At 48.4% G+C, this 8,206-nt stretch overlaps 1 long non-coding RNA gene and 2 other non-coding genes across 3 annotated transcripts; 1 reads left to right on the top strand and 2 right to left on the bottom strand.

The window, feature by feature from the left end:
• Nucleotides 1-4,829: 4,829 nt before the first annotated feature.
• Nucleotides 4,830-4,992, top strand: LOC122547476. The gene has a single exon (XR_006311007.1). It is a non-coding gene; the product is annotated as a U1 spliceosomal RNA (small nuclear RNA).
• A 1,425-nt stretch (nucleotides 4,993-6,417) lies between these two features.
• On the bottom strand, nucleotides 6,418-7,847 carry LOC122547475. Its single transcript, XR_006311006.1, has 2 exons — nucleotides 6,974-7,847; nucleotides 6,418-6,529 (listed from the first exon to the last, which is right to left on the bottom strand). It is a non-coding gene; the product is annotated as an uncharacterized LOC122547475 (long non-coding RNA).
• Nucleotides 6,692-6,883, bottom strand: LOC122547477. Its single transcript, XR_006311008.1, has one exon. It is a non-coding gene; the product is annotated as a U2 spliceosomal RNA (small nuclear RNA).
• Nucleotides 7,848-8,206: the final 359 nt, after the last annotated feature.

Raw genomic sequence — 8,206 nt, 5'->3', positions numbered from 1 at the left:
GAATTCTAGTAAATGGGTCAGACAGGCCATGCTGACCCTGCTTGAGTATAGAACATAGAACAATACAGCGCAGAACAGGCCCTTCAGCCCTCAATGTTGAGCCAACCTGTGAACTGTTCTCAGTTCATCCCCCTACACGATCCCATCATCATCATCCATGTGCTTATCCAAAGATTGTTTAAATCTCCCGAATGTGGCTGAGTTGACTGCATTGGCAGGAAGGGCATTCTACGTCCTTAGCACTCTCTGAGTAAAGAATCTACTATGTGGAACCTTATCAAAGGCTTTATGAAGTCCATGTACACCACATCAACTGCCCTACCCACTGGGTGATAGTGCATTCACTTTCCACAGCCAAGTCATTAATAAATATTGTAATTATTTGTGGCCCCAGCACTGATCCCTGAGGCACAGGTAGCCATCCTTAAAATGCTCCCTTTATTCCAACTCTCAAAGTTCTATTCGTTGGCAAATCCTCAAAACATACTAAATCAGCCCCAAACACCAAAGCCTATTATCTGATTAAGAAGCCTAATGTGTGGTACCTTACATCTACTGCTTCCCACTTATCTATCCTCCTCCTTCCATCCTCAAAGAATTCTGGTAAATGGGTCAGACAGGCCATGCTGACCCTGCTTGAGTATAGAACATAGAACAATACAGCGCAGAACAGGCCCTTCAGCCCTCGATGTTGAGCCAACCTGTGAACTGTTCTCAGTTCATCCCCCTACACAATCCCATCATCATCATCCATGTGCTTATCCAAAGATTGTTTAAATCTCCCGAATGTGGCTGAGTTGACTACATTGGCAGGAAGGGCATTCTATGCCCTTAGCACTCTCTGAGTAAAGAATCTACCATGTGGAACCTTATCAAAGGCTTTATGAAGTCCATGTACACCACATCAACTGCCCTACCCTTATCCACATGCTTGGTCACCTTCTCAAAAAATTCAATGAGGTTTGTGAGACATAACCTACCCTTGACAAAACCATATTGACTATTTCCAATCAAATTGTTGCTTGCGAGATGACTATAAATTTTATCTCTTATCATCCTTTCTAAAACTTTTCTTCCGACAGATGTAAGGCTCGCTGGCCTATAATTACTTGGGTCATCTCTACTGCTCTTCTAGAGCAAGGGTACAACATTTGCAATCCACCAGTCTTCTGGTAGATTAGATTAGATTAGATTACTTACAGTGTGGAAACAGGCCCTTCGGTCCAACAAGTCCACACCGGCCTGCTGAAACACAACCCACCCAGACTCATTCCCCTACATTTACCCCTTCACCTAATACTACGGGCAATTTAGCATGGCCAATTCACCTAACCTGCATATTTTTTTCCTTTAGACTGTGGGAGGAAACCGGAGCACCTGGAGAAAACCCACACAGACATGGGGAGAATATGCAAACTCCACACAGTCACCTGAGGTGGGAATTGAACCCAGATCTCTGGCACTGTGAGGAAACAGTGCTAACCACTGTGCCACTGTGCCACCCCAGTACTAAACCTATAGACAATGATGACTCAAATATAAAAGCCAAAGGCTCCAACACCTCCTCCCTAACTTCCCAGAGAATCCTCGGATAAATTCCACCCAGCCCAGAGGACTTGTCTACTTTCACTACTTCCAGAATTGATAATACCTCTTCCTTACTAACCTCAATCTTTTCTGATCTGATATCTCGTATTTCATTCTTCTCCTCTACAATATTCTCCTTTTCCTGAGTGAAAATAGATGAGAAATATTCATTTAGCACCTCTATGATCTCCACAAAGCCCGCACACAACTTCCCACTTCTGTCTTTGACTGATCCTATTCCTACCCTAGTTATCCTTTTATCCCTCACATACCTATCGAAAGCTTTAGGGTTCTCCTTTATCCTACCTGCTAAAGACTGTTCATGTCCCCTCCTTGCTCTTCTTAATTTTCTCTTTAAATCCTTTCGAGCTCTTCATCGCCTCACCTGAACCATGTCCTCTCATCATCACATAAGCCTCCCTCTTCCGCGTAACAAGAGATGCAATTTCTTGAGTAAACCATGGTTCCCTTACCTTATCATTTCCTCCCTGTCTGACAGGGACATACCTAGCAAGGACACGCAATATCTGTTCCTTAAACCAGCTCCACATTTCAATCACCCCCATCCCCTGCATTTTGCCAACCCATTCTACACATCCTAAGTCTTGCATAATTGCATTATATTTGCCCTTGCCCCATCGATAACTCTTGCCCTGTGGCATTTACCTATCCCTTTGCATCGCTAATCTAAATGTGATGACTTATGGTCACTCTCTGCAAAGTGTTCGCCTACCCCTAACTCAAACACCTGGTCTGGTTCATTCCTAAGCACCAGGTCCAGTGTGGCCTCCCCTCTTGACAGCCCTTCGACATACTGCGTCAGGAAACCCTTGATGATTTTCTAAACACTCTTCTATTACCTCCTTTAATAGACTTTAACATTTCCCCCAAAATCAGACATGAAGCTAACTGGCCTTATACTTGTCTGTTTCTGTTTCACCCCACTGCCATTCAAAATAATTTTAAAAATGACATTGCCAGTTTTCCAATCCCCTGGGCTTGTCCAGAATCAATGGAGTTGCGGTCGGGTGGTACAATTGCCAGACCGGTCATGTTTTGGGGACACAGTTTTGAAAACAAGTATCGACAGATTTAAGAACAGCTTCTTCCCCGCTGTTATCAGACTCACAAATGGACCTCTCATAAGTTAGAGTAGATTTTTCTCTGCACTTTCTCTGGAGCTGTGTCAAATTGAATTGGCTTTATTGCCATGTGTATTCAAATAAATACAGTGAAAAATTTACAGTCGCCCCATGACAGCACCATCTGAGGTACCGAGGTACAGATCCTTAAGATCGAATTCTTAGGAATCAAAATATAATGAGACAAGAATTACATATTCCAGCATTACAGCTCATAGGAATAAATTAGAAACATAAAGTAAATTGTTCAGATCATTAGTCTTTCCCGCACAGTCCGTGCCAGCCCCAATTTCCTCCCCCCACCACCACCGCTCCCCCCGACTGCCTCAGTGAGGCTGAGGCCGGAGCCAAAATATAGACCTCGCTCCACTGTAGGAGCCATCTCTTCACCTCTGGGCCCACTCTGCTAACACCACGGAACCCACACTCGCCCTTTAACCAACAGGCCCCGGCTCTGCTCCCAGGCCAGGCCAGGACACCAGGCCCACTTTGGTGGCAGACATGACCTTGAAGAGTCCGCTGCTGCCATTCCCCCATTGCTGGAGCAGTTTTGCTGCCATCGGCCTCGGTGCCGGGAGAGTGACCAGTCAAATCAGGTTGTGGGATCCCATAACTCAGCCAATGTCAAATGGCTATCAGATCAGCCCCCACGACCCCTTCCCCACACCCACCGACGCATCAAATTTATCCGAATATTTTCTTGAACAAGAAAGAAATGGCTTTGGTCTGTTTCCTGACAATCCTCGATCCCTTTCACCGTCAGGACCGACCACCTGAAGGTGCTGGGTATTTGGTTCGGGGGTGCTAGGGCATGCGCCAAGTCTTGGGAGGAGCGTATCAGCAAAGTGAGGCAGAAACTGGGCAGATGGAAGCTACGGTCGCTCTGCATCATGGGAAAAAAACCTGGTCATCAGGTGTGAGGCACTGTCATTGCTGCTATACGTGGCACAGGTCTGGCCTATTCCCAGAACCTGTGCCACTGCAGTCACCCGGGCCATCTTCCAGTTTATATGGAGGTCAAAGATGGACTGGCTCCGAAGGGACTCACTGTACAAAGATCTGGGCTACGGGGGAAAATATACACCCAATGCCACCTTCACTCTGATGGCCACCTTTGTGTGTGGCTGCATCAAGCTGTGCGTGGATCCCTGGTACACAAACACCACGTGTCACTACATACTGAGGTTCTACCTGTCCCCGGTGTTGCGAAGGATGGGCCTGGCCTCGCTGCTGCAGAACGCTCCGAGTAGTTGGACCGTTCCGTATCACCTGTCCTTCGTGGAGAAGTTTATGAAGAAAAACACCTTTGACCACAAGTCCATCAGGAAGTGGTCAGAACGTAGTGTCCTTGAGACCCTTTGGGAAAAGGAGAGGGTGTACCCTATCGAGCGGTTCCCTGAGCAGACTGTCAAAGCCATTTGGCAGAATGCCTCATCGCCAGAACTTTCCAACAAGCACCAAGACATGGCTTGGCTGGTGGTGAGAAGGGCTCTGCCTGTGAGATCCTTTATGCACGCCCGGACTCTCAGCCGCACCGCACGCTGCCCTCGAAGCGGCTGCGGGGGGGACGAGACTGTCACACACCTCCTTCCAGAATGTGCCTACGCAGAGGAAGTCTGGAGAGGAATGCAGTGGTGTTTCTCGAGGTTCGTCCCGAGCAGCGCCGTGACGCGGGACTCCGTGCTCTACGGCCTGTTCCCCTGGATGCACACCGAGACAAACATCAACTGTGCCTGGAGGATCATGTACTCGGTGAAGGACGCTCTCTGGGTGGTCCGAAACCTGCTGATCTTCCAGCTGAAGGAGTTGACCCCAACTGAGTGTTACAGACTGGCACATTCCATGGTCCAGGACTACGTGTTGAGGGACGCACTGAAGCTTGGGGCAGCTGCCGCCAAGGTGCGGTGGGGAAATGCCACTGTGTAAAGTCTGCCTGCCTAACGAAGAACAGGGGGCCCATGCAGTCATTTGGGCTCTGCCTACACGTCAGCTAAAAATGTAATCGTACCGACCTGTAAATAGGAATGATTACTCTGTTTTCGGTATGCAAACAAATGGAATGTTTACATATGTATGGCATGTCCAGTTGTATACATCAAAGTATTTATGAATAAAGTATATTTTTGAAATAAAAAAAAGGCACTCCCAGTACGAGGCTACCCCATTGCACTTTGGGTGTGCTGACACCTGCGATGGCCCCAAATGCGGGATACTCGACTGCAACATTTGTGGTTGTGGGGGACTGCGTTCGCGCTCTCCCCTGATTTCCAAACGAAAGATAGAATCAGAGTTGCGTTTTCCCAGTAGGCCGTGCTGTTCTGCTGTAATTTGTCGCTGCTCTGTTAACTCCTCCAAGTTTGCTGGAACAGTCGTTGGTGCACCTTTCCTCCCTCTCCAATTCGGAGCCGTCGTAAATTTGAAACCGTTAAGCCCACCGAACCTCTTCAGCATATGCGACCATTTCCCTCTATTTCCTCGCTCTATCTCTCAACATGCTTCTTAAACACCTTCCCTCTCAACTTCTCTCAGTCACCACCTGCTCCATGTCTTACCACCATTTGCTTCTTCGCCAACCTATCAAGCAAGGCCATCAACACCCTGAGCTACAAAGTGGAAAATCAGCAAAATTACAACTTCCTCACCATTTTCGTTATTCCATGCACATTCTGTAAACCTGTCTCAGGGTCATCCGCAACTAATACCTCAGATACCTCAGCCATCTCCAAAGCTCTAGTTAGCTGGGAAAGGCTCGCTCAATCTCAAAACTTACTCTGATTTCTCTCCACAGATCTTGCGAGACCTGCTGAAATTTCCCCCTACATCCCTGAACACGATGCGGCAATGTAGCATGGCCAATTCACGTAAATCCAAATCCAGGCCACCTCACGTCTGGGGGAAGAATGCCTCATCTTACGTCTTCGGACCCTCCAACCACACAGCATCAATGTTGACTTCACCACGTTCCTCATCTTCCATCCACCACCTCATCTCAGATCCAACCCTCCACTTGACCTTCCCACCTAACCACTCCACACTAACCTATCCCCAGCAATGGTCCCCAAACCACTACCCACTTGCGAATACCTATCACCTTCACAGCAAGCTTTCCCCAGCCCCACAACCACCTCCAGTCCAATTACCGCCTTCGCTCTGCTCCATGTCTCCAGCCTGCTCCAATTCAGCTCTCAACCATTCTGTACTGATCCAGGTCTCTAATCCTCAGGGAAATCAGACACGGATGAAAAGGACGTTTAGATTTTAATCACAGGCCAGTTTATTTTACACAGCGGGTGAGTGCTCGGAATGTGCAGCCAGACGAGGTGGTGGTCTCAGTTTTGCGTCTCATCCAACATAATGTTGAGAAATATTTTTCTTTGGTACCCTTAACCTTGGATGTGATTTCTCCTGAAGTGACTAAATTTGATGCATTGGTGGGTGGGGGTGTGTGGGGAAGGTGTTGTGGGGGCTGATCTGATAGCCATTTGACATTGGCTGAGTTATGGGATCCCACAACCTGATTTGACTGTGTTAAAAATCCCACAACACCAGGTTACAGCTCAACGGGGTTATTTGGAAGTACAGCAGTCACCACCACCCCCGCCGTACCATCGGTGGGATACGTTCCAAGACCGACCGCAGAAGACCGAAACGGCGGATAGGGGCAAACCCATACATTTAAATTGGAAAGTTACCTTCCTGGCAGCCCCCTGGTTCCAGAATGTCCCCTGTATCACGTTCGGGCCGCGGATATGGGGGTTACCCTGTCCTGGCTTTCAGCGTGCTGCACCTTCGTCAGGTAACTGCAGAGCAGGATCATAAGACAGAAAACTGGTAACAAAAGATGATAGTTTCATGCAACTGAAAAGACAACAGATGGAACAATCACTGCAATCAACACGGCAAACTAGCAAAGGCAAGAGACTCACATTCCATTAACCTGCTTTTGAACTTGGCTAGTAGGCATTGGCTGCACCATTCCTGGAAACACTGCAATACCAGGCTGATACATGGAGGGGACAGAGCAAGCCCTTAAGCCATCTCCCTGCTCCAAAAATCCATTTAATACAAACACTCCCACGTTCGGGAGATATCAGCGATTAAACTGATAAGAACAGAAACTACACATATTCCGAGCCAAAAGGCCGAGAAGCGATAGCACATTAATACTCCAACGGTGGGGGTCATATTTGCCGACTATCCTTTCCATCAGTTTGATGATACTCAAAGTTCGTTTATTCCCTTACCGTGGACCTTCCAAGATTTCCGACCAGATCGGAAAATCACTTTGCAGCAGTCGCTGTGCTTTCCCCGTGGTGTTCTGTCCATCTGTTACCTAGCCGCGTAGATCGCGCTGACGACCAAGCAGATGGCACGGGCCGGAGCCGCCATGGAAGCGCACGTCAGGTCGACTGCAGAGAGGTTTCTCCCGCTGATCGGGGACAGCAGCAGGGTCATTCTCCCGGTGATCAGGGACAGCAGCAGCGGCGGCGGCGGCAGGGTCATTTCCCCGGCATCTACAAGATTCACCAGAATTCCTCAGGCAGCAACCTTCCAAACCCATGGCCAACACAGCCTTGAGCGATGACGGCAGCAGATCCGTGGGAACACCACCATTCGCAAGTTCTTTCCCGAGGCACTCGCTGTCCTGAATTGCAAATATATCGTTGTTCCTCCGGTGTCACTGGGTCAAAATCTGGAATCCCCGCCCAAACAGCATCGCGGGGCTACCGACAGCACATGGACTGCAGCGGTTCGAGAGAGCAACTCACCACCAGGGTGATCTCGGGATGGGCAAGAAATGTTGGCCTTGACAGAAAGATCCTATTCATTTCCTCCCCTTGTGTTCGTGTCGCTTGCCCATAAATGCGAATCATTGTTTCCCTCACGTACAGGATTCGCTCCTTGGCATTCCACACCAATCTGAAAAGTTGTGAAAAGTGAATTACGTCCGTGCACCCTTTCTTTATCGTCCACTTTCAATATCCTCTCTACTTGTATCCGACTCTCTGTGTAGAATGGGGAGGGAGCTGATCTCCCTATGTAAACAGGTCACGCTGCAAGCGCACCTCATCGCCACAAGCAGCTCGATTTGACCTCTCCGTTCACATTACTGCAGATTGCTGAGAACATTTGAAGCCGATCCAGTTGACAAACTGACAACTATTTTGCTACTTGCACCACAAATGATGACAAACCATTCCAAATCGTACGGGTGGCACGGTGGCTCAGTGGTTAGTACGGCTGCCTCGTGGCACCAGGGAGCTGAAGTGAGCTCCAGCCTCGGGCGATCGTCTGTGTGAATAATCTTTACGTGCAGGCATAGCCACTAAAGCACGTTGCTTCCGGATAGTAGTTTGCGAAGAAACAAACAGAGATGGGGGTTTCACTCTATTCAGGAAACAGACCAAAGCCATTTCTTTCTTGTTCAAGAAAATATTCGGATAAATTTGATGCGGCGGTGGGTGTGGGGAAGGGGT

This window comes from Chiloscyllium plagiosum, unplaced genomic scaffold, assembly GCF_004010195.1.
Source record: "Chiloscyllium plagiosum isolate BGI_BamShark_2017 unplaced genomic scaffold, ASM401019v2 scaf_9304, whole genome shotgun sequence".
NCBI classification, from domain to species: Eukaryota; Metazoa; Chordata; class Chondrichthyes; order Orectolobiformes; family Hemiscylliidae; genus Chiloscyllium; species Chiloscyllium plagiosum.
This window is presented reverse-complemented; position numbering and strand designations above follow the sequence as displayed.